General features: G+C 55.0%; 1 long non-coding RNA gene across 1 annotated transcript in view; it reads right to left on the reverse strand.

Moving 5' to 3' along the window:
• Positions 1 to 9192: 9192 nt before the first annotated feature.
• Positions 9193 to 23653, reverse strand: part of LOC121470875 (uncharacterized) — a 47155-nt gene continuing 32694 nt past the window's right edge. The window contains exons 3-4 of the long non-coding RNA XR_005982102.2: positions 15356 to 15474; positions 9193 to 9984 (exon numbers count right to left, since the gene is read on the reverse strand). This is a non-coding gene — a long non-coding RNA (uncharacterized lncRNA). The remainder of the gene's footprint in view (positions 9985 to 15355; positions 15475 to 23653) is intronic.

The following is a 23653-nucleotide window of genomic DNA, read 5'->3' on the forward strand; positions in this document are numbered from 1 at the left end:
TCCTCCCTCCCGAGCCGGGCCAGGAGAGGATCTGCCAGCTCGGCTCCTGCCGGACAGGTTTGCTGCCCTGCCCTGGGATCGGCTGCAGAAGCGTTCCAGCAGCTCCGGAGCGCAGCCAGGGCAGCCCAGCACCCCCGCCCTGCATTTATGAATGAGGAAAACCTCGTGCTCCCCAAAAACGTCAGGATAAATCACCCAAGGGCATTTCCCTCCCGGCACAGGCAGCCGCAGCTCTCTCATGGAGACGTCAACACAATTTTGGAATGATTTGCTTTGCCTGCCCGGGGTGGGGGAGGATACCAAAGGAAGGGGCAAGGATCATGCCCAGGATTCCAGAGGTTTAGGCGTGCCCACCTCACCTGCAGGTCTGCTGAAGGGAAAAAGCTTTTGGGGCCATCAGAGCTGTCCCAGGGGCGTTGGGAGGAGGGAAGGGGCACAAGGACAATCCAAATTTTGCATCCACATGGGGAATTGTGGCAGCCCAAGGGACACCAAGGGGCACAGAGAGCTCCAGGAGGGACCCCGCGACCCTGCCCAGCCCCTCCAGGCACTCCCCACCATCCTCTCCTGGATCTCCAGCACCGCTGGGCCAGGACTGGAATCTCAGCGTGGAACCTCGGGGAAGCCCTCGGAGCTGCCACCTCCTCCCGAGGCTCCGTGAGAAGCCCCAAAATCCCCGAGGCGAGGGGTCAGGGTGTCCCCGGCAGCCCCGGGACGGGACAGCCCCACCCCAGCCCCGGAGCTCGGGAACAACCGCGGCTCCTTCCCCGGCCCGGGTCACTCCTCCCGGTGAGGAGCATCCATCGGGAATTCCTAAAAATAAACCCAGATAGCGATCGCAGGCTCGGGTATCGGCTCCGGGCAGGGAGAGGAGCTCCAGAACATCACCCCACGTTTGACTCAGGGCTCGGGTATGGAAGGACAGCCCCAGACACCCTCCGGGGCTTTCCTGCACGGATGGGGGGAGAACAAACAACGAGAGGAAGAACAAAATCATCCCAAGAACAAAACCAAAATAATCCCAAAACAAAAATAATCCCCAAACCAAAATAATCACCAAACCAAAATAATCCCCGAAACCAAAATAATCCCAAAACCAAAATAATCCCAAAACCAAAATAATCCCAAAACCAAAATAATCACCAAAACCAAAATAATCACCAAAACCAAAATAATCACCAACACCAAAATAATAATTTTAAAATCCCAAAAACAACACAATCCCAAAATAATCCCAAAACCAAAATAATCCCAAAACCAAAATAATCACCAAACCAAAATAATCACCAAACCAAAATAATCACCAAAACCAAAATAATAATTTAAAAATCCCAAGAACAGCACAATCCCAAACTAATCCCAAAACCAAAATAATCTCAAGAAGAACAAAATAATAATTTAAAAATCCCCAAACCAAAATAATCTCAAGAAGAAGAACAAAATAATAATAATAATAAAAAAATCCCAAGAACAAAATAATCCCAAAACCAGAATAATCCCCCAAATTAAATAATAATTTAAAAATCCCAAGAACAACATAATGCCAAAATAATCGCAAAACCAAAATGATCCCAAGAAGAACAAAAAAAAATAAAAATAGCCCAAGAACAAAATAATCCCAAAATCAAAATAATCCCAAGAAGAAGAACAACAAAACAACAATAATTAAAAAATCCCAAAACCAAAACAATCCCAACAGCATCTCAAAGCCCTGCACCTCCCAGTGATGGGGTGAGGAAGAGTCAGGGCACATTCCTGAGCCCTCTGTGTGCCAGGGTCCCCAAAAATCCCGATTTTAGGCTTTGGTTTAGGAATAAAACATGACATTTCTGTAGCTGGCAGGGTGATTTTTTCCCCCCATGATTATTGGAGCACACCCCAAAGGGTTGGTATTTAATGGTAAATCAAAACCGCCCCTGAGTCACCTTTAAAAGGAAATTAATTGGCTTTTCTACACCTATTTGACACATTTTAGAGCACGTGGAGTGGGGGAATTTTCAGATAATTTTGCTCCTGCCCCCCCCCCCCCCCCCCAAGCAAGAAGGGCTGTGCAAGGGAATTGCTTTCCTGCGGGATTTCCCGAGGATGGCATCTCCTGTTCGTTCCCAGCTGAGGGGTGCCAGTGCCAGCCTCGCCCACAGCCCGGGCACAGATTTGTGCCTGGCAGCCCTCAGGACCCGCTGGGAGAAGAGGGAGGAAAAAAAAATCCATATTTTGGCTGGGATTGGGGAGGATAAGGCGCAGCAAACAGTCCCTGTTTAGGGAGGCATTAGCAGCAGCACACCTTTCCCACACCAGCCACCCTGGCACGGGCAGAACCCACACAAACCCTCCAGGATGCGGCCAGGGAGGCACCGGCGCCGTGCCCGAGGGCAAACAGGAGCCGGGGGCACCGGCAATGGGTTTTGGGCCCGGCCCAGGAGCTGCCTGGCTGTGCCACCCTCAGCTTTACCCAAATCCCTGCTGCTCCTCTGGGGCTCCGTGGTGCCCCTTCACCTCCCTGTGGTGCCAGGGGCCGTTCCCCTGTCCCACCACTCTGCTCCAGGATGAGGGTGAATCCTTTTTCCCGCTCCCAAAAAACCTTCACGCTCCAGGATGAGGATAAATCCTTTTTCCCACTCCCCAAAAACCTTCACGCTCCAGGATGAGGGTGAATCCTTTTTCCCACTCCCCAAAAACCTTCACACTCCAGGATGAGGATAAATCCTTTTTCCCACTCCCCAAAAACCTTCACACTCCAGGATGAGGGTGAATCCTTTTTCCCACTCCCCAAAAACCTTCACGCTCCAGGATGAGGGTGAATCCTTTTTCCCACTCCCCAAAAACCTTCATGCTCCAGGATGAGGGTGAATCCTTTTTCCCACTCCCCAAAAACCCCCTGCTCCTCTTCCCGGTCATTTCCAGCTCCGTGTCCTGCTCCAGCCCCAGGGGTGCCCCCAGTTGTGCTCTGGGTTGTTGGATGCTCCTCTCCTCCCCACAAGGAGCTGAGCTCCCATTCCCACCCCCGGAATTTCACTTTTCTGCATTTCAGAGAGGAGGAAGCAGCAGGTTTTCCCCAAAAGCATCCCAGGATTTGAAGAGAAGGACATTCCCTCCAAGAAGCACTGGGAGCAAGGTCCTGGCAGCACAACAGCAGCAGGTCCTGGCTGGCCAGGTTCCCCAGCTGGAGATGGAGCTGCTGGCAGAGGGATCACCGTAGGAGAAGGAGGAGGAGGAAGCCCAGAGCGAGAGCCTTAAAAACCACAGAGCAACTCAGGTTAGAGCTTCCAGCAGGAAAAGGCTCTTTTGAGGAATTTCTCCTGCTCCTTCCCAGTTTCCAGGGTTCCCACCAAGCCCCAAGCCCTGCTTCCTGCTGCAGAACCTCTGGAGTGAAGCAGGCAGCAATCCACTGCCAAAGACTCCCAAAAATGCAAATCCCAACTTGCCAGCGGGCAGCAGAGCCACCCTGCACGGGCACAAGGGCAAACACCCTCCAGTTCATCCCAAAAACTGCCAGAATGAGTCCTCCAAAAGCAGCAGGGGCAGGGAGGAGCAAACTCCAATTTCCAGTTATCCAAGGGACATCCTGGGGACATCCCCTCAGCAGCAAGGTGTGAGGCAGGAGAAGCTGCCAGGAAAGCCAGAGCTGCTGGAATCAGCTGTGGGAAGAGGGGAGCAGCAGGGTGGGGATGGATCCAGCTCCCTGACAAACCACGGGGAGATTCCTTCTGGGAACAGGGAGCAAACACATCCCCTGGGACACCTCCGGGAGAGCTCAGAGAGCAGCAGGGCTGGGTTAGACGGCCAGATCTTTTCCCAGATTTCATCTCGTTAATTCCTGTCATTCTCACAATTAGGTTCTGTGGTTTTAATTAAGCCAACCCCAATATCATCCCAAGGAGGGCAGGAACAAAGCCTGGCTGTCCCTCAGCAGGGCTGGCGTGTTCCCAGCTCCCGCTGGGATGGTGGTGCTGGAATCACTGGGAAGCTGGCAGGTGAATTTTCCAATGGGGCTTTTCCTTATTTCCCACAAAGTGCTCTGAGTCAGCCTTGGGAGTCTGAGAGGAACCCATTCCCTGAGGGCCTCCAGCATCACCTCACCCCAAGAGATTTTTCCTAGAGGACAAGACCTGGGACAAGACCTGAAGGCCTCTGGAAGACTCTGACTCACAACAGACTTAAATCCATGAGATGGCCACCAAAAAATCCCCCTCTCCCAGCCTGGCCAGTCCCATCCCACCCGAGCTGGTGTCTCACTCTTCTTCCCCCAAAATCCCTCCCCAAGCCCCAGAGGCGCTGCCCATCCCCTTCACTGCTCCAACTTCCACAGCAGAATTCCCACAAATCCCAGCCCAGGATATCTGATTTTCCCTCTGGCAGAAACCTCCCAGCTGCCCAGCAAACAGCAGCTCCAATTTTAGCTTAAACCCCAGAGGTTAAACAAAAATAACCTCAGAATGGATTCTTGAGTTCTTTGGTTTTTTGGGGTTTTTTTTTGTCTTTAAAACATTGTGGTTTGGAGCTCCTGGTTGGATTTGCACATCCCCAGAGCTCCTCCATCCATCCATGGCATCCATGCATGCCACCCCCAGCACTTCTCCAGCCATGCCAGCAAAACCTCTCAGGAAATGCCCAAAAATCTCTCCCAGTTTTCCAGCCTGTCCCTAAAGATGACAAAGTCCCAGCACCGAGGGAAGCGCTCCGGGAACAGCTTGGGATGTAGGAGGTGGATATTTCTCAGGAGAGGAGGGGAGAGGTTTCTCCATCAGGATCCACACACGAGATTCCTGGCACGCTTCGGGCTGGGTGACCTTAAAGCTCAGGGCCAGGGACACCCAAACTTCTCCCAGGCTGCTCCAGGGATCCCATTCCAGCCAAACCCCCAAAAGCTCAGTGTAGGGCTGGGGACCCCCAAGCCTCTCCTATTCCCTTCCCCACCCCGGGACCCCCTGGCTGGAGCCCCCCGTGCCTCGCACTGCCCTAAGGCCAGATTAACCCCTGCAGGGCCGTGCGGGGGTGTCACCGCGGTTCAATCTGATTTACCGCCCCCCTGCCCTGCTCCTGCCCCTTCCCGGCAGGAATTCTCCCGGCTGGGCAAGGGGAAGGGCTGTTCTCCTCGCTGAGAGGAGGGAGACGGGGAAATGCTTCATTCTCCACTTGGAGCAATCCTCCCCATGAGCCGAGAGCGGTGCCAGGCTGGGGGTGCCAGGCTGGGGGTGCCAGGCTGGGGGTGCCAGGCTGGGGGTCCCGCTGGGGCCGATGCCAGCCTGGGCATCCCTGGGGCTCCTTTGGGCTCCGGGGATCCAAACCATGGGAATCGCCACCTTTGCTGGGGCGCTGCTTAATTAGCAGGCGCTAATTACCATCTGAATCCCCGCTCGGATGTGTTTTTAGCCTAAACCAAGAGGATCCATTTGGGTTTCTCAGCGCTCTTTTAGCACCTGAGCCCAAAGCCACAACCCCATCACCACAAGAACCACAGGAGCGTCCTCCCCTCCCCGCCAGAACATTCCTGCAGTTTCCACACCCACATCCCCGGCAGCCAGCCTCCCCATTACAGCAATTAACCTTGTGGCTATTAATAACCCAGCCTGGCTTTCCCAACAGGAAAACCTGCAGGGGCTTGTTACAGGAACAAGGAGCCCGGGGTGATTTTTGGGGGTGGATGTGGGAATAATTGGAATTACAGGATGAGACCGTGGGGTCTCCAGAGGTTTTGGAAGCACATCCCGGTGTGGGGAGAGGTGAAAAAGACCACGAGTGTGCTCCCCATCCCTAAAGCTCCTGCAGAGCCTGGAAGCAGGAAGGTGAAGCTCCATTTCCAGGATGGAATTCTCCAGGGGGATTCCTGTGCCTGCAGCCCCAGGATTTATGGGCCATCCACTCCCAACATTCCCTGCAGGGACCAAGCTGCAGGAGGAGTGCAGGGAGACAGGGAACAGGAATATTTCCTCCTCCTGGGGGCCAGGAGCAGCTCCTCATGCTCCCTTTCCAGCCTGAAGGGAAGGTTTATCCACCTCCATGGGGTTTTGGAGGCAGGGTGGCCGCAGGTACAAAAGGAGCCGCTCGCTCCAAGCCCTGCCCTTCCTCCCCTCTTGCCCAACACCTCGCTGCTATTTTCCTTTCCCAAGCACCAGAGAAAACGCTCGGGAGCAAGACCAGACACAGAGAGAGGAAGCAGCAGCTTCCTTCCCCATCCAAGGCCAATTATCCCAGGTGTTACACAAGGCACCCATTCCCACCCAAACACCGGGATCGGGATCGGGATTGGGATCGCTCCACCTTCCCTGGAGCCTCACACCTCGGGCAGCTGTGGCACCCACATTCCCTGCACAGAGAGACACAATTCTGTCTCTCAGGAGAAGCACAGAGAGAAGAGAAAACAATCTTTATTTCTGTCCTTTTGTGTTCTCCATGTGGAATTTGGTATATTGTTTTCTCTTCTTCTCCCTGTGCTTCTCCTGAGAGACAGAATTTTGTCTCTCTGTGCAGGGAATGTGGGTGCCACAGGCAGCCCCGGACTGGAAATGTCCATCCCGGGCAAAAATTCCATCCTCCTGCAGGCAGGGAGGTGCCATCACTCCAAACTTCCCAGGTGGGATTCCCTGGAAATCCCCCAGGCCAGGGATCCCCCAGAGCCCAGGCATTTACATCCCATTTTATATGGAAAACACTAAAATGGGATCACACCTTTTAAAGCAGATATTTCCACCTCACTGAAGCCCAGGCCCTGCCTCTGCCACCCCCTCCCCAGCGGGCTCTGCCATCAGGCCTCCAATTTTAATTGAAAAAACATGATTTAGGTTAATTGGCAGCAGATGAGTTACAGGGCTCAGAAGCAGGGGAACATTTGATGCAGCAGATTTATGGCAGCAGGGATCCGACCATCCCAGGTTTTGCATCCCCCTCACAACCCCACTGCCAAAACAGCTCAGCTGGCCAAAAAAAAAAAAAAAAAGTAATTAGTGTTTAATTTCTTAACAATTTTTTTTTTACCTTCCTTTTAATTGCTCCACATAAAACTGTCCTAGAATTTTACAGCCTGGCCCAGTCCTCATTGCTGGTTTTAATTAGGCTGAGGCAGGGCTGGCACTTAATTTGGAGAGGGGGAGGACGTCAGACCACGCTCAGGGAAGGTTTTGCCATTCCAAGCACCCGGAAAACATCAGCAGGAGCAGCAGGGAGCAGGAGCAGCGCTCCCAGAGCTGGAGCTGGGGTGGCTCATCCTGCTCAGGGCTCCACAAAATCTCTGGTGGAAGGGAGCAGAGCTCTCTGCCAGCGGAATTTCCTCTCCTTGAGCAGAGCACAGGAGCTTAGAGGGAAAATGAGCTTAGCTCGGGGCAGCTTTGGGGTAATTCCCATTGCTGGGGGATTGGGGCTCCCGGCCCTTGCTCAGAGAGGGGCTCTGGCACCCTACAGAGCATCCCAAACCACTCCCAGGCTGGAGGAGCAGCCAGGGAATTCCTTGCAAGACATCAGAATTCCTGCCCAGCGAGGGTTAATGTTTGCATTTGGGAAAGCAAACCCATAAATCCAGGGATTTCTGCCTGCACCCAGGCTGGCTTTCCTGGCAGAAAGGCCAGGCTGCTTTTCCAGCTGCTCACCCAGGAAGGTCCCACCCTTCCCTGCTTGTGTTTGCTCGGAGCACCTCGGGGCCTTTGAGGGAAATATTCCTGAGGAACCCCAAAAATCCCATCTTCCAGCCAGCTGGAACTCAAAATGTCTCTCAGACATTTCTGGAGGTTCCAGGCCCAGGTCAGAAGCATTTGAGACCCTGGCAGGCAGCTGGAAACAGCTGTGATTTTGGGTTTGAGCCATGGAATGATTTACCAACCTTGCAGGAAGAACAAGCAGTCACAAAAGGTTAGATATTATAGTAAAAGTAGTTACAAAGTAAAGGGGAAAATTTTTTAGTATTGTACAGGGGGGTTTTGGTTTTGTACATGGGGGTCAGAGGTTTAAGATGGAGGGATTTGGGCCGGCCCTGTCCTCCCTCTTTCTCCTTCCTTCCCTCCATGTTCTTGGTGCTGTTGGCACTCACAGATTGGTTTAGAGTAGAAAAGCACCATTTAATATAGGTAATGGGCACTGGGGACAAACTGTACCCATGTAACACGTAATGTACCATATAAAAGATAGAAAAGCACCATTTAATATAGGTAATGGGCATTGGGGACAAACTGTACCCATGTAACACGTAATGTCCCATATAAAAGATAGAAAAGCACCATTTAATATAGGTAATGGGCATTGGGGACAAACTGTACCCATGTAACACGTAATGTACCATATAAAAGACAGCAGCAGCCCTGGGCAGAGGGGGAGAGAAGAAGCAGTCGGGAGTCAGAGAGGATGTCAGGGTGTGTGTGTGCCTCTGCCTGAGCTGTGAGCAAACCACAGCAGCCCAAGGAGAAAATCTTTTAGATAACTTGCAATAAACTGCCTTGAGACCGAACAAGAGACTGCTGAGCCTTTCTTTGGCAGCTCGGGGTGGAGGAGAGACTTTTCCACCCCACGGAGCCCCTGAACCAGGCCGGGGCTCCGACACCAGCCCAGCCCTGGATCTGCCCTGGGGTGGAAAGGCAGCCCCAGTGCCAATCCAGGCAGGAGTTTGTGCACAGGGGGAGCAGAGCCTCGGTGCTCTGCTCCAGTGGACAAGGTGGGGATCAAACACAGGTTGGGCTCAGTCCTGGAAACCTTTTCCAACCTGAATGATCCTGGCAGAAACTTCCAGTCATCCTGTCTGCTCCCAAATAATTATTCTGAATCCGTGCTCATGAGGTCACTGTGCTTTTTATATGACAGGACCCCTTTTTTTTTGGTTAAATAATGTTCAAAATCCTAAAAAAAAATAATTATCATAAACGGATATTTCCATGCATAAATATCCCTTTTATGTTCTATTTCCACAGGGCACCTTCCGGTGCTTACAGGGTAGAAGGGAACAGAATCCAGGGGCAATTAACAACAGGATTTTAGGGGAAATAATTTGCATTTCAGTGGCTTTTGGAGCAGCAGGGACGGCAGTGGTGGTTAAAGGCTGGAAAGGGAAGAGGGAAAGGACAGGGGAGAACTTTCCTGCAAAATAAAGGTGTTAAACTCCTAGGCTGGCTTTGTTAGGACAGGAGTTTCTCAAGGTTTCCTGGACAACCCAAAGCATCCCCAAAACCCCCTGGAAAAGAAACGTGGCAAATGGAAAACAACATCCAGCACTCACAGAGCCAATGGGGTTTATTAAACGCAATTTAATTGTCCCTGGGGGTGACATTCTCCTCACTGTGACATTCCCCACGCCGGGGTTTGGCTTCCCCCCGTTCCTGCTCCTGCTCCAAGGTCCCACCTGGACTGGGATCCACTGGGATGCTCCAGCTGTGGCACAAGGACCCTCCTGAGGCCACCCAGCACAGGACGAGCCTCTGCCAGTCTGAAAGCCCAGCACCAGCTCAGCTCCTGCTCTTCCAAAGCTTCCAGCTCCCACCACGGGATCCACTGCAGCTCCAGCATCCTCAGGAAACACCCAAAGCCCCAAAAAGCCGCAGAAAAAAGAGCAGAAGGAAATAAAGACAAAAAAAAAAAATCCACTGGAAAGCAGGCAAGCGCTTGGTCCTTGCCAGAGAACAGCACTGAGCTCCTGCTCGGCCCAAGAGCTCTTCACCATCCATCCATCCATTGGCAGGATCCAAAGGATAATTCCCAAAGCCCAGCAGAAAATTGCTTATTCAGTCCCATCAGCTGCAGGTGGGAGGAGCTGAGCTCCTGCAGGGATGTGCAGCCTGGCCAGGCTGGGGAGGAGCAGATGTGGAGCTGGCTTTGCTTCTGGAGCTCAGGGAAGAGCCTCTCCCAGCCCAGATGTTCCATCGCTGCCCAGGGGAGCTGCTGGTCCCTGCTGGTCCCTGCTGGCCCTGAGCTCCAGCTGCAGCGTCCATCCTGTCCTCGGGAGCTGCTCCTGGCTGTCCTTCTGTCCTTCTGTCCCTCTGTCCCTCACCCCGAGCCTTTGGCACGACCCTGCCAAGGAAAAGCAGCGTTAATGGAGGGCCGGGTGGGGATGGGCAGGGGCTGAGCCTCCCTCGGCACCAAACCCAGGGTTTGGAGTGATGTGGGAGCAGGAGATGGAGGAGCAGCCCCAGACTCTTCTCCTCCTTTCCCTCAGCCTCTCCTGTGCAGTCCCACACGCTGCTGGGAACCAGAGCCAGGAGCAGCTGCACACCCTCCTGCCTGCCCAGCACCTCCTGCCCCTCGGGCAGCACGGAGGGCACCGAGCCCGCATTCCCAGGGCTGGGCACCACACACAGCGGGACCTGGGACGGGCTGGGAGGTAAAATACTGCTGGTGGCACCCCTGAGGCACCTCCTGAGCTCTGCAGGGCACTGACCCCAAATGCCCAGGGACTGGGGATCACTGCACAGCAGGATCTGGGATGAGCAGGGTGGGTGGTGCCATCCCAGAGGCACCTGGCGAGCATCACTGGGGTCTGCAAGGCACCAAGCCCCAATTCCCAGGCTCTGGGCAGCAGAGACCAGCAGGATCTGGGGCAGGCAGGGAGCTCAAGCACCGGGGGTGGCACCCCAGAGGCACCCGGCGAGCATCACTGGGGTCTGCAGGGCACCGAGCCCCAGTTCCCAGCCTTGGGGACCCGGGAGGTGGGCCAGGCAGGGATGCTGGTGACACCCCAGAGGTACCCAGAGGAGAAGGTGCAGAGGTCCAGCAGCCCCTCAGGGGCACGGAGCTGCGGCCAAGGCCGGGGTGCAGCAGTGGGTGCCCGCAGGGAGCGGTCGGGCAGAGCCGCTTTGAAGGAGCCGCGGGCGGAGCGATCAGAGGGCGCGGGGCGATAGCGCAGCCCCGGGGCTGCTCTGATCTGCTATCAGCGCCCCGAGGCGGGCAGCACCCGCACATCAAAGGCGCTTCTGCCGCCCCCACCCCGCAGGAGCCTGCGGGCAGCGCGGGATGCGGCCGGAGCTCCGGGGGCATGGGGAAGGGACGCACCGGGAGCGATGTCCCAGCCCTGGGGACATCAGCACAGCGCTGCAGGGACACACCGGGAGCGATGTCCCTGCCCTGGGGACATCAGCACAGCGCTGCAGGGACACACCGGGAGCGATGTCCCTGTCCTGTCCTGCCCTGGGGACATCAGCACAGCACCGCAGGGACACACCGGGAGCGATGTCCCTGTCCTGTCCTGCCCTGGGGACATCAGCACAGCGCTGCAGGGACACACCGATAGTGATGTCCCTGTCCTGCCCTGGGGACATCAGCACGTCCTGAATGTGTGAATTCGGTTCAGTGCCCCGCTTTAACCCACAGGACGGAACAGGACAGAGCCCTTTGCTTTCCCCCAAAGAAGACCCAGAGGTTTTTCCCCCAAGGAAGACCCACCCAGACCCCGCTGACCTGCAGAACCCCGCTCCTTCCCCCTGGCACTGAACCCTCGCAGCCAGGCCGATTTCAGGTGCCGCTGATTTTCTCCCGTTCCTCCCCCATTCCCCAGGAGGGATCATCTGCTGCCCCGAGCCCCAGCCCGGCAGGACGAGCAGCACAGCCAGGCCACACACTGCGAGCCACCAGCATCTCCTGGCCACCAGCCCCGGGGTTTTGTCCTTTCCACGAGCCCCCAAACATCCCGGGAGAGCAGGGATGGAGTGAGGGCTCGGCAGAGGATGCACCCCGAGCCAAGAGAGGAGGTGCTGAGCCTGCAGCAGGACAGGACCTGCACATTTTGGGATGGGATCTGCCTCCTGCCCTCCCCAAACCCGTGTTCTCCGGGAGCAGAGCAAAGTGCAGGAATAAAATGGGAATTCTGGCTGTGGAGGGTGGGAGCATCCCCAGACGGCAAGAGCACGAACTGTGTGGGCAGCAAAGCCAAACAGGAAAGGGATCCCAGAGGCAGGGACAGGATTCCAGCAGCTCCCACCTCCCTGCTGCTCCCTCAGACCCCTGGCCCTGCTCAGACATGTCCCAGTTCTGCTTTCACTGCTGCAATTCTTCCAGCCAAAGGGCTGGATTTACAAAAATGCAGCTGGAGAGTCGCAGCCCCATCACAGGAACTGCTCCCAGCAGAGCTGCCTCAGCACCCCGTGCCCTGGCCCTGCACCCACACCCAGGCTGGGCTCAGCCTGGCCCCAAAAACCTCAAAAAGGGAAGTCCTGGCATGTGTCCTTCCCTCTCTCCCTGTGTCCATCCCTCCCTGAGTGTCACACATGTCCCATCTCACAAGGGGATCCTTCCAGCTCCTTCCTCCCCACTCCCCCACAGGCAGAACCCCCCAGGTTGGGCCAGCTCACGTCCCCAGCCCGCCCAGGAGGTGACCTGGGCTGGGAATTCAGGATCCTTGGCAAGAAATCCTCCCCACGCTGCCTCCTCCATCACCAGCACTGCAGGATGTGCTGCATTGTGGAGTCATGGAATGGTTTTGGGGGGGAAGAGACCTTAAAATTCATCCAGTGTCACCCCCTGCCACATCCCACTGCCCCGGGCTGCTCCGAGCTCCCATGAACACTTCCAGGGCTGCGGCAGCTTCTCTGTGGGTTCCTGTGTGCCTCACTGCAGGGGGATGTAAAGGAGAAGGATCAGCCTGAGCCTTCTCCAGGCAGCCCCAGCCCAGTTCCCAGAGCCTGTCCCGAGCCATTGTCCCCAGCCCCGGCAGAGGAGAGCTTTGTTCCCAGGCCACCCTGCCGGGAAGGTGTTAATGAGTAACCCCGACCCAGACGGGCTCCCTGAGTCACCCGGAGCCGCCTCTGACTCCCGGACACCCGACCGAGCCCCGGGGCGGGGGATGCTCGGTGCTGGGGGCAGACTGGATGAGACTCCCCCCCCCCCCAAAAGCTGCCTCTTTAACCCCAAAATAGCCCGGGGTGTGGAGAGCTCCGCTGAGATGTGGCACCACACAGAGGAGCTGCAGGAAGGAGCCCAGGACACCCCAGGGGTGGCTCTGATATGCCCTGGCTGCATCCCAGGGGATGGATGGGCCAGGGGAGATGCAGGGATGGCCCAGGTGAGTCCTGGCACTCCTCATTCCCAGAGGGATGCTCTGTGAACCCACTGCTCCCAGCTCCATCCGCAGCTTCCTCCTCAAATTCCAGCCCTGACCAAGCCCCCAAACCTGAGCACAGGTGGAAGCCTAAAATAGAACTTCTCACCCCCGCTCCAGGCACACCCCTGAGGACTTTCTCGCTGACACACTCCAACCTGTTCTGCCTCCTGCTCTTTCGAGCAATTTCCCCTCCTTGCCCGCAGGAAAAGGCCACCCTGGCTCCTGAGGCCAGGAATGCAGAAAGTCCCATTCCCCTTCATTTTTGCAGCAGGGTGACAAGCACGGGGTGACATCAGCCTGGGCCAGCCCACGCTGCCCCGGGTTTCAGGAAGGCTCTGGCACCTGCTGCCAGTTCTGGATCATTTATTCAAGTGTCCCCACAGTGACAAACCCCTGCCAGGCTGAGGGATGGGCTTGAGCCGTGACATTCCCTGAGCAGGAGCTCTGCTGATTTCCCAGCATTTCTGCTTTCCCTCGCTGTGGGCAGGCAGGAGCTGGGCAGCTCCCCTTGGCTCCTGCCAGCAGCAGGAGCTCCTGGTGGTCCCTGAATCCCCCAGAGGAGCTGGAGGGCTCTGCCCCCTCCTCACCATCTGGAGGTCTCCATTTGCTGCAGGGGAGGTGATGCCTCACGTTTGGCTTTTCTATTTTTCAGACTCTGTGCTGCTTCAGTGTGTGGGTCTGGGCTCCACACGAGGGGATGCTGAGCTCTCTGCACAGAGCAGAGACAAAACAATTCCTGCTCCAGCTGGGCACCAAGGACAAATGACCCAAACCTCAGCCCAGGAGCACAAACAGCGTGGGCTGGAGAGAGAAAAACAAGCAGGGTGGGACTGCCTGGGCTGAAGCTGGAATGGGACAATGAACTCCAAGGTGCCAATGGAGCAGAACTGATCCCAGGGAGAGCCCCCGGGAGCGCTCGTGCATTTTGGGGCCATTTTGGTTCATTTGGGTGCAGCCCTGGCTGGGCTCTGGTGCTGCCCAAGGTGGGTCCATGGAGAAGATCCTTTGAATAAATCCCTGCTTTATTCTGGAGCTCTGTCCAGCCTCTGTTCCAGCTCAGCCTTCCCAAGGCATCACAGGGATGCTCTGAGGTACCTCCTGCACCCACAGAGGCGAGCAGGGACTGGATCTCCAGGATAAAAGGGATCCCTCCTCATTCCTACACCTGTCTCCCACTGCAGTGCACAATAAACTGCTCCCAGGGTGGGAAGAGCTGCAAACCCCCCCGTGTTTGTCCCCAGGGAGGAATGGGTTGGGTCTGGCTGTGCATCCCACAGATCCCATCCCAAGGATCAGCTCTGCTCCCCATGGCTTGGGGATGTCCCAAATCCATATACTGGGGGCAAGGAGCTCTCTGGAAAGCTTTGGATCAGGGAGTGACACCAAACAAGGGTGCAAAAGCCACACTGGAGTCCTAGCCTGTCCCCACCCCCGTCCTTGGAGGTGGGAAGGAGGGAAGGAGGAAAACCCATCCGGCTGCGCATTGATTTCACAGCTCTGAGCTGATTTCCAGCCCGGGGATTACCCACTTAAGCAGTGTTTTTTCCTGTGCTGACCCTAAGCTGATTAATTCTCTGTGCCCCCCCCCTTCTCCCCTCTCTCCTTTCCTCCTTTCCACGGAAAATGAGGGAATGAAATCCCAGTGGAACGAGCTGAGGCAGAGCTGGAGCGGAGCAGAGACACCCCCCAGCCTGACGGGATCCTGCCTCCTTGCAGAGCTTCCAACCAACACAATATTCATCTCCTTATCCCAAAGGATCTGATATCCCTGAGGGAAGGGAGAAATCTCCCTGCCCAGGATCCCAGCAGGTCATGGTGAGCCCCACCAGCAGCAGCACTGCCCTCCCAGCGCAGTGGGAATTGTTGGTCCTGGAGATGCTGGTGGGACTCGCCCAAAAGCAGCCAAACCTGCCCTGGCACGACCCAGGGCAGGAATCTCCTTTTCCAAGTGCTATCCCTCCTGTGAGCCCCGGGATGCTCCAGGGTTTGCTCCTTAAAGGAGGAATTTCAGAGGCTCGGGATTGGGGGATGCGAGGAATGAAGAACGCAACCCTTGGGGAGCCCCCAGGGCACCTCCACCCCAATGCCCAGAGAATTCCCAAAGCACAGAGCAAATCCAGGTGTGCCAGGGCACCTCTCCCACCCTGGCACGGCAGCAAAGCCGGGAACACACCCATCCCTATAAAAAGATAATGACAGAACCAGCAGCAGGGAAATTAGCACAGCAAAACTCTGCTTCATTCCCACCAGGATCTGGATCAAGAGGCAAAATTCCCTCTCAGCTGCAGCGAGAAGGGCTCTGGGGTCAGGATTAGGGGCTGGGGAAGGGTGGGGAAATCCAGGACTCACCTGGAATTTGGTGTTCAGAGGGGACTGAATTTGGGGCTCTTTGTCCCTTCTGGAGAGTGGCACCAAAAACCCTCCAGGAGCATCGAGCAGGGCTTGAGGCACGGAATCGATGGTGAGGCCTAAAGGTGGGGAATTTAAAAAGGGATTTCTTGTAAATGACTTCCCTTGAAGTGGGACAGAAAACTGGGATAAAACATGGGTAAAGCATGGATAAAACAAAGATAAAATATTGATAAAACATAAAATATGGATAAAACACAGATAAAACCAGATAAAAATAGATAAAACATGGATAAAACACAGCTAAAACATGGATAAAATACAGATAAAATATGGATAAGACACAGGTAAAACATGGATAAAACACTGCTAAAATATTGCCAAAACATGGATAAAGAATGGATAAAACGCAGCTAAGATATGGATAAAACATAGATAAAAACCAGATAAAACATGGATAACACACGGATAAAATATGGATAAAGAATGGACAAAACACAGATAAAATATGGATAAAACACAGATAAAAACCAGATAAAACATGGATAAAACACAAATAAACATGGATAAAACATGGATAACACATGGATAAAACACAGATAAAAAACGGGTAAAACATGGATAAAAATCAGATAAAACATGGGTAAAACACAGCTACAACATATCCATGTTTTGAATATGGATAAAACACAGATAAAAACTAGATAAAACATGGATAAAACAACGAGGCCTTGCGGTGTCCAACCCAAGGACACACGGCCGAAAGAATCAAATAACCCTCAAACAGAGAACCCTGTGGGAACCCAGGGCTTCAACGTACGTGACAGATATTGGCACGTTATTGTAAATCCAGCACAGGTAGTTTGTGGTATTTAATGTTTGTACCATCCCACTGAGGGCAGAGCCCCACACCCTGCCCACACAATCCCCATTTCCCCCCACACAGTCTCCATTTTCCCACATGGAATTCATATTTCCCCACACAGAATCCCGATTTACCCCCACACAATCCCCAGTTCCCCACACACAATCCCCACTTCCCCACACACAATCCCCATTTCCCCACAGGGAATTCCCATTTCTCCACACAGAATCCCCATTTCCCCACACAGAACCCATTTCCTCCCACACAATCCCCATTTCCCCACACAGAATCCTCATTTCCTCACAGAATCCCCATTTCCCCACACACAATCCCCATTTTCCGCCACAAAATCCCCATTTCCCCCCAGAATCCCTATTTCCTCACAGAATCCCCATTTCCCCATACAGACCCCATTTCCCCCCACAGTTTTCCATTTCCCCACACACAATCCCCATTTCCCCATACAGAATCCCCATTTCCTCACAGAATCTCCATTTCCCCACACAGAATCCCTAGTTCCTTAAAGAATCCCTATTTCCCCACACAGAATCCCCATTTCCCCACACAGACCCCATTTCCCCACATGGAATCCCTATTTCCCCACACAATCCCTATTTCTCCCCCACAGTTCCCATTTCCCCACACAGAATCCCTATTTCCCCACACAGAATCCCCATTTCCTCACAGAATCCCCATTTCCCCACACAGAATCCCTAGTTCCTTTAAGAATCCCTATTTCCCCACACAGACCCCATTTCCCCACACAGAATCCCCATTTCCTCACAGAATCCCCATTTCCCCACACAGAATCCCTAGTTCCTGAAATAACCCCTATTCCCCCACACAATCCCCATTTTCCCACACAACTCTGGGATGATTCCTGTTGGAGCCCCCGAGTTCCTCCTGTCCACCCATGACCCTGGCACTGCTGAGGCCACACGAAGCCCTGTCCCCAAGCAGGACAGCGCTCCCACCCCTCCAACAGCACCCTGAGGTTTGATCCCAAAATCCCAGTGAGTTTTAGGTCCCATGAAAGAGCCCCTAAATGCCCCAGGGCCAAACAGGTTTGCTCAGGACAGGGATGAAGCCAAGGATTTGTCACCCAATCCCAACAGATCTTTGGGATAATTCCCAATCCCTTCAGCACAACCTTCACAAGTGTCTCCTTCCCCTCACTGACATCCATGTAAGATCCACCTGGAGATGGATTTTGGGAGAAAATCCCACCTTCCTGCAGAACTGGGTGCTTCCAGTGCTCTGCTGATCCCGTTTCAACAGCTGATCCCTTTTCAACACTTCCACATATCCCGGCTGTAATTTACAGAGCTCATTTCCCCGGCACCCCGAGCTCAGCACCCGCCTGCACTGGCAGCTTTGTTTGCTTTAATTGAAGGGGGAAAAAAAAAACCTGGGAAAAAAGCAAAACTCCTCTCCCAACCCCCTGGTTTCATTTTCCAGCTGCCTTGATTTATTGATTGGCCCGTTCCCTTTTTAATGGGTTCTCCCTGCCCGGGCCTGGGGGTTTCCTGCGGGGCAGGGATTTGAGGGGGTCCTGCCATGTCCAGGGAGTTAATTCCCAACAGCATCCCGTGCATTTGAGCAGCAGGAAAGCTGGGTGCAGCTGCATCCCTGCTGGATCCTGCTGCACCCTCCATCCCCAGTCCTGCTTGTCCCCTTTCCAGACACCTTCCAGCCCTCTGCTCCCAGCGTTCCCACAACAAAAGCCACTCTACAGCAAAGCAAGATTCCACAGGAGATATTTTCACCGGGATAACAAAAGGGCTGCAGGCACAAAACCTGATTTTTCCAAGCTACACCCACTTCGCTGCTCCCTCCTTCCTCCTGGCTGCGCTGGTTTGTGGTTGAAGCCATAAAAGTACAATGGGAAGTGGGATTTGGGATTTGGGAGGGGAATGCCAAGGGCTGAACAGCTCCATCCCAGCCCCTCCTTAGGGCAGGTGAGGAGGAGACCTGGCCAGTGCTGGAGCACGGGGGAAAGAGCCCAGCAGTGCCCAGCCTTCCTCCCTTGTCCTCCTCCTCCTCTCCCTTGGGCAGGATCCAGGGCCCAGAGCCTGCAGGGAGAACTCCCAGCGGATGAGATCTGCATCTTCCTTAATTAAATTGTTCCTTTGGGATTAAAGGAGAGGGCTCTGCCCAGCCCAGGCTGCAGCACCGAGCCCGGAGCACGCTGGGTTTTCCCTGCAGGAGCTGGAGGAGAGGGAGGCTCCACATCCAGGGGGGTGCTCAGAGCAGCTGGAGACCTTTGGAATGGACAGAGAGGATGGGTCAAAACTTGGGATGGAGATCCATGTGCAGTCCAATTCACCCAGTGCAGCCCAGTTCACCCAGTGCAGCCCAATTCACAAAGTGATGCCAGTCCAACCCAGTTCATCCAGTCCAACTCAGCTGATCCAGTGCAGCCCAGTTCATCCAGTGCAGCCCAGTTCACCCAGTTCAGCCCAGCTGATCCAGTGCAGCCCAGCTATGCCAGTCCAACCCAGTTCACCCAGTCCCAGTTCACCCAGTGCAGTCCAATTCACCCAGTCCAACCCAGTTCACCCACTTCCAGTTCACCCAGTGCAGCCCAATTCACCCAGTCCAACCCAGTTCACCCACTTCCAGTACACCCAGTACATCCCAGTTTGCCCAGTGCAGCCCAGTTCATAAAGTGATGCCCAGCTCTGCCAGTCCAACCCAGTTCATCCAGTGCAGCCCAGTTCACCCAGTGTATCCCAGTTAATCCAGCTCAGTTCACCCAGTTCAGACCAGCTGATCCAGTCCAACCCAGTTCACCCAGCCCCAGTTGACCCAGTGCAGCCCAGTTCACCCAGTCTCAGCTGACCCAGTGCAGCCCAGTTCACCCAGTCCCAGCTGACCCAGTGCACCCCAGCTGACCCAGTGCAGCCCAGCTGTGCCAGTCCCAGCACTGGGATGCCCAGGGAAGCACTCTCTGGAAGTCTGTGTGGTTTCCCAGCTTTGTGGGCTCCTACAGATTGTGCCCAGTCCCAAACTGGGATCATCTGGGAGAGAGATCCCGACCCTGCTGAAGTTAAACGCAACAAAAATGGAGGAAAACTGGGCATGGAGCAGCTGCAGCCATTCCAGCCCAAAGCATTCCAGTTAAACCATCCCACTGAAGGCGGGGATGTCCCACCTGCCCTGGCAGAGGAGGGGGTGCTCCCCCAGCTCCCTCTGGCCCAGTTCCACCAGTCCAGCCTGGTCCAGCAGCTGGGAGCTGTGGGTTTGGCCGCTCACAATCAGGGCTTTCTGAAATCCTCTCTATCTCACAGGAGCTGAGCCCTGGCTGAGCCCCAGCTCCCAGCCCAGGATAAACACAGCCTACCTGGCCTGGAAGTGCCAGAGGCTCGCAGGCACCATCCCTCTGGATAAACATCCCAGCAAAGCCAGCCCTGGGCGCTGTGGGAACGCTCCGTGCACGGGGTGAAGTGTTTGGGAACACTGGAGCACAGGAGATGCTCTCCCTCCCTCCCTCCTGCCTGCCCCAGGCTCGGCTGCTGAAGGGGATTTAAAGGCAAAGCCCAGCAGCAGGATGGGGAGGAGGAGGAGGCTGAGCCACCTGGGGGTCCAGGACAGGCAGGTGGCCATGTCCCCGTGTCCCTCACACCTCTGGGGAGGCACAAACAACGCTGGGCAGGCAGGAGAGCCAGGGCTGGGATGCAGAGGGGGATCCAGCCCTCGGAATGGGCACTAAAATAGCTGCAGGGAAAGCCCTGAGCCAGAGGAAGGTCAGGATCAGGGTCTCACACACTGACCCTGCACCAGGGCTGAGGATGGATTCAAACCAGCACAGCAGGGTTATGTTGGTTAGGAGGAAAAGCTTCTTTCCTTGGGAAGGTGGGGATGCCCTGGAATAGAATTCCCAGAGTATGGGAGTCCAGGGCTTCCCTCTGGCTGCCCTGGGACCCTGGCAGGGGTCAGGAACCCCCCTGGACAGAGCCCCCACAGACACTGGCTGTGATCTCTGTCCATGGAAAAGAGTTTTCAATCTTACAGGGTGAATTACCAGCTCTGAGTGTTTGATATCAGTAATAATTAAGTGTGGCACGGGTGCAAAAGTAAAATTTTAGGATTCTAGATGAGGGGTCCAAAGGGGACAAGATGGAGGAAATTGGGTGTGTCTTGTCCTTTTTCTCCTTCTTCATGCCCTCCATGTTTCACTGTGGTGTTGGCATTTTTCTGTTGGTTCAGGCTGGGGACACACTGTCCAACGTAGGTGACAGATATTGGCACGTTATTGTAAATCCAGCACAGGTAGTTTGTGGTATTTAATGTTTGTACCATCCCACTGAGGGCAGAGCCCCACACGCTGCCCTGCAGGACAGAGCTGCGGCAGGGCAGCAGAACATGGTAGAGATAAACAGAATAAACAACCTTGAAACCAGCACAGACCAATTATGGCTTCTGCTTTGGCAGCGGGGCTGACAGACAGAGACTTTCTACAATCCCAGAATCATCAATACCACAGATTCCAACACCAGAGAAGCTGTCCTGCCCTGGATCCCTGGACGTGCCCAAGCCGGGCTGGAGCAGCCTGGGAAGGTGGCAGGTGTCCCTGCCCACGATGGCACTGGATGAGCTTTAGGGACCTTCCCAAGCCAAGCCATTCCAGGATTCCATGCTCAGCACTGCCAGGATGAATGATCCTGGCTGGAGATCCCTGCTCCCCACCAATGGGAACACTCCCTTGTGCACAAGGAGCACGGAGAGGATTCCTGCCCCAACTTCCCGAGCAGGTGTCACGATTTCAGCCGTGCCAACCTTTCCCAAGCCCCATTTCCCCCCCCTTTCTCCCTCTCCCTGCCCTCCATCCATTGCTTTTCCAGCTTCCAGAGGGTTAAAGGTGTGTTCTCCTGCAGGGCTGGGCTCCTTGCCCTCCCTCCTGCCCCTCTTTTCCCAGCATGGACTGGGAGACCGGAGGCTCTCCAGATTTAATCTCCAAGACAAACACCCTGGAGCTGAGCCTGCTCCATGTGCACTCAGCCCACGGATCCGGAGGAGCAGGGCCAGCTCGGGGCTCTGCCCACCCCTCCCGGGGTCCCTGTGGCAGGGAGGTGGCCCCAGCTTTGCAGCAGGGCTGGTTTGGAGCTGGGAGTGAAGAAATTCCCACCCCGAGAGCCTCTGGGTGGGTTTTTATGGGATGGGAGCAGTAGAGATTCCACAGGGGCTGATGGATGTGGGGAGGGGCAGAGACGAACCTAAAAACACCAAATGTGGCCCTGAGTGCGGCTCAGGGTGCTGATGCAGGGAAGAACCAGGTGGTTTGCCCCAAAAAGTCACTGTTTTATGGCCATTCCTCCGGAAAAATCCAGAGGAGGAGGTTTGGGAGCTGCTGGAAGTCACCTGGCACAGGCAGGGGTTTGTGCACCCTTCAAGGCCACTGCTGTGACAAAGGTTTAAATCTCACAGCAGATCAGAGCCCGGCATTCAGGGAGATCCAGGGAACACCTGGATGCTCCTGCTGGAAGAGGAAGGAAAACATCTCCAGGCTATTTGGCAAGGGGAGCCTCCCATGAAACACCTCCCAGTGGGAAGTTGGGAGATTGGGATCATTTTCCACAGGGAATGGCAGAGCAGAGGGTGCCAGCAGGGAGCAGGGCTTAGCCCTAAAGCAACCCCAAAATCCTTAAAAACAACAGGCAAAAACCTGCTGGGCAGGAATTGGGTCTGGTGTGGACATTTCACTTATTTCACCCCGAGAAATGCATTTTCCTGGGATACTGTGGGACTTCCAGGAGGGACGAACTCCCCCAACCAAACATAGACCCTCCAGCACAGCCTGAGAACCGAATTAGCTCTGAATGGAGCTTGGATCACCTGGATCTGGGATCACCTGGGATCTGCCCAGCCCCCAGCTCTAGAATTGCTCTCTGAGGATGGTGGCTGCATTAACCCCACCCCACACCGAAGTTTCCATGAAAAAGGCTCCTCCATAAAACCCAGGGGAGCAATAAAAGTATAAATAGTGCTGCAGGCACCACCAAATGGGGCTGTTTGAAGTGGATTTATTTTTTCCCTGCACTCTGTGGAGTGGTATTTAAGGATGAAGGGAGGAAGAGGAGGAGGATGAATCCGAGCTGCTCTGTCCAAACACCCCACAGAGCTCTGGTGGTCTCCCAGAGGCAGCCAAGGGCTCCAGCCCCCCAAATTAATGACCTGGCCCCACCTTTCATGTGCCACCCACGGGAATACATCAAGCATTTCTCCCTGGCTGCAGCCCGGGGCTCCCAGTGCTCCAAAATCCCAGCTCGGCTCCCTCCACCCAAATATTTCTCAATATTTGCCTTTGAGATATCTTTTGATATCAGAAGGTGGCCACAGCCCCGTCCCTGAGCTCGCTGGTGGTCCCCAAACAAGCAGCCAGAGGATCTCAGCCCAGGCACGGCCAGGTCCTTGTGGGCAGCCACAAACCCTTCAAAGGACCCGGGAACAGCCGGGCTCCAGTTCCCTGCGGCCACCAAACCCGCCCGGGGCCACTGCTCAAAGTGAGCTCAGTGTGCCCCAAATCCCGGCCAGGAGGGGCTGGGCAGGCAGGGGGGGCAGGAGGAAAGCCACAGCTCTGTGCTCCATCCCAGGCACGAGTTCAGCGCGTTCCCCGCGCTCCGGCCGCGGGACGAGGATTTCTCCTCCGTGGGGCCATTCCCTGCTCACACCAGGCCAGGAGAGGGACAAAGGGGACACTGTCCCTTCACTCCCAACTGACCAGAAAGTGGGGACAGCCCAAACTGCTCTGTCACCCCACCAGGGGTGCCTTGGGGACAGAGGAGTCCCCTGCTCATGGAGCCAAAACCTCCTGCGGACTGGGGGAAACGAAGGAATTGTGTCCCCTGCAGCCACAGCGGGGACAAGGAGCTGCCACTGGTGTGCTGGGATGTCCTGGGATCAGCCCAGCCAGGGGATCCCACCAGCCAGGATGAGGGAGAGCACCTGGGAACTGCTGGGAACAGCCCAGGGATGGCAAAACCCCTTAGGTTTTCAATGTCCCCATTAATTAGTGCTGGAGAAGTCCTCAGAGACTCTTCCCTCTTGCCCACGGCTTTGATTCCTTCCCAAATGCTCACTCCAGCATTTTATTCCTTTGCACCTTCCTCCACTGCCACTGCATTCCCAGATTTTCAAGGATGAAACTCCACTTCCATTTTCTGCTTTACATCATTGTCCATGTCACACAAATGGGGAAACTGAGGCACGGGGAAGTGACCAAATCCAGAGGATTTCCCTAAATCCAGAAATGCTGTGGAGGCCATCGCTCACCCCTCACTCTCATCCAGGCTGGAATGTTGGATCTGTTCTTCCCCAATTCCCAACAGGCAGAGCTCTCCTGAGGCTTCACCTCATCCCCTGCACGACAGCAACAATAATTCACCAATTAATTAATTAACCAACCAGCTGCTGCAGTGATTCCCTGCTCCTGC

Source organism: Taeniopygia guttata, chromosome 18 (genome assembly GCF_048771995.1).
Source record: "Taeniopygia guttata chromosome 18, bTaeGut7.mat, whole genome shotgun sequence".
Lineage (NCBI taxonomy): Eukaryota > Metazoa > Chordata > Aves > Passeriformes > Estrildidae > Taeniopygia > Taeniopygia guttata.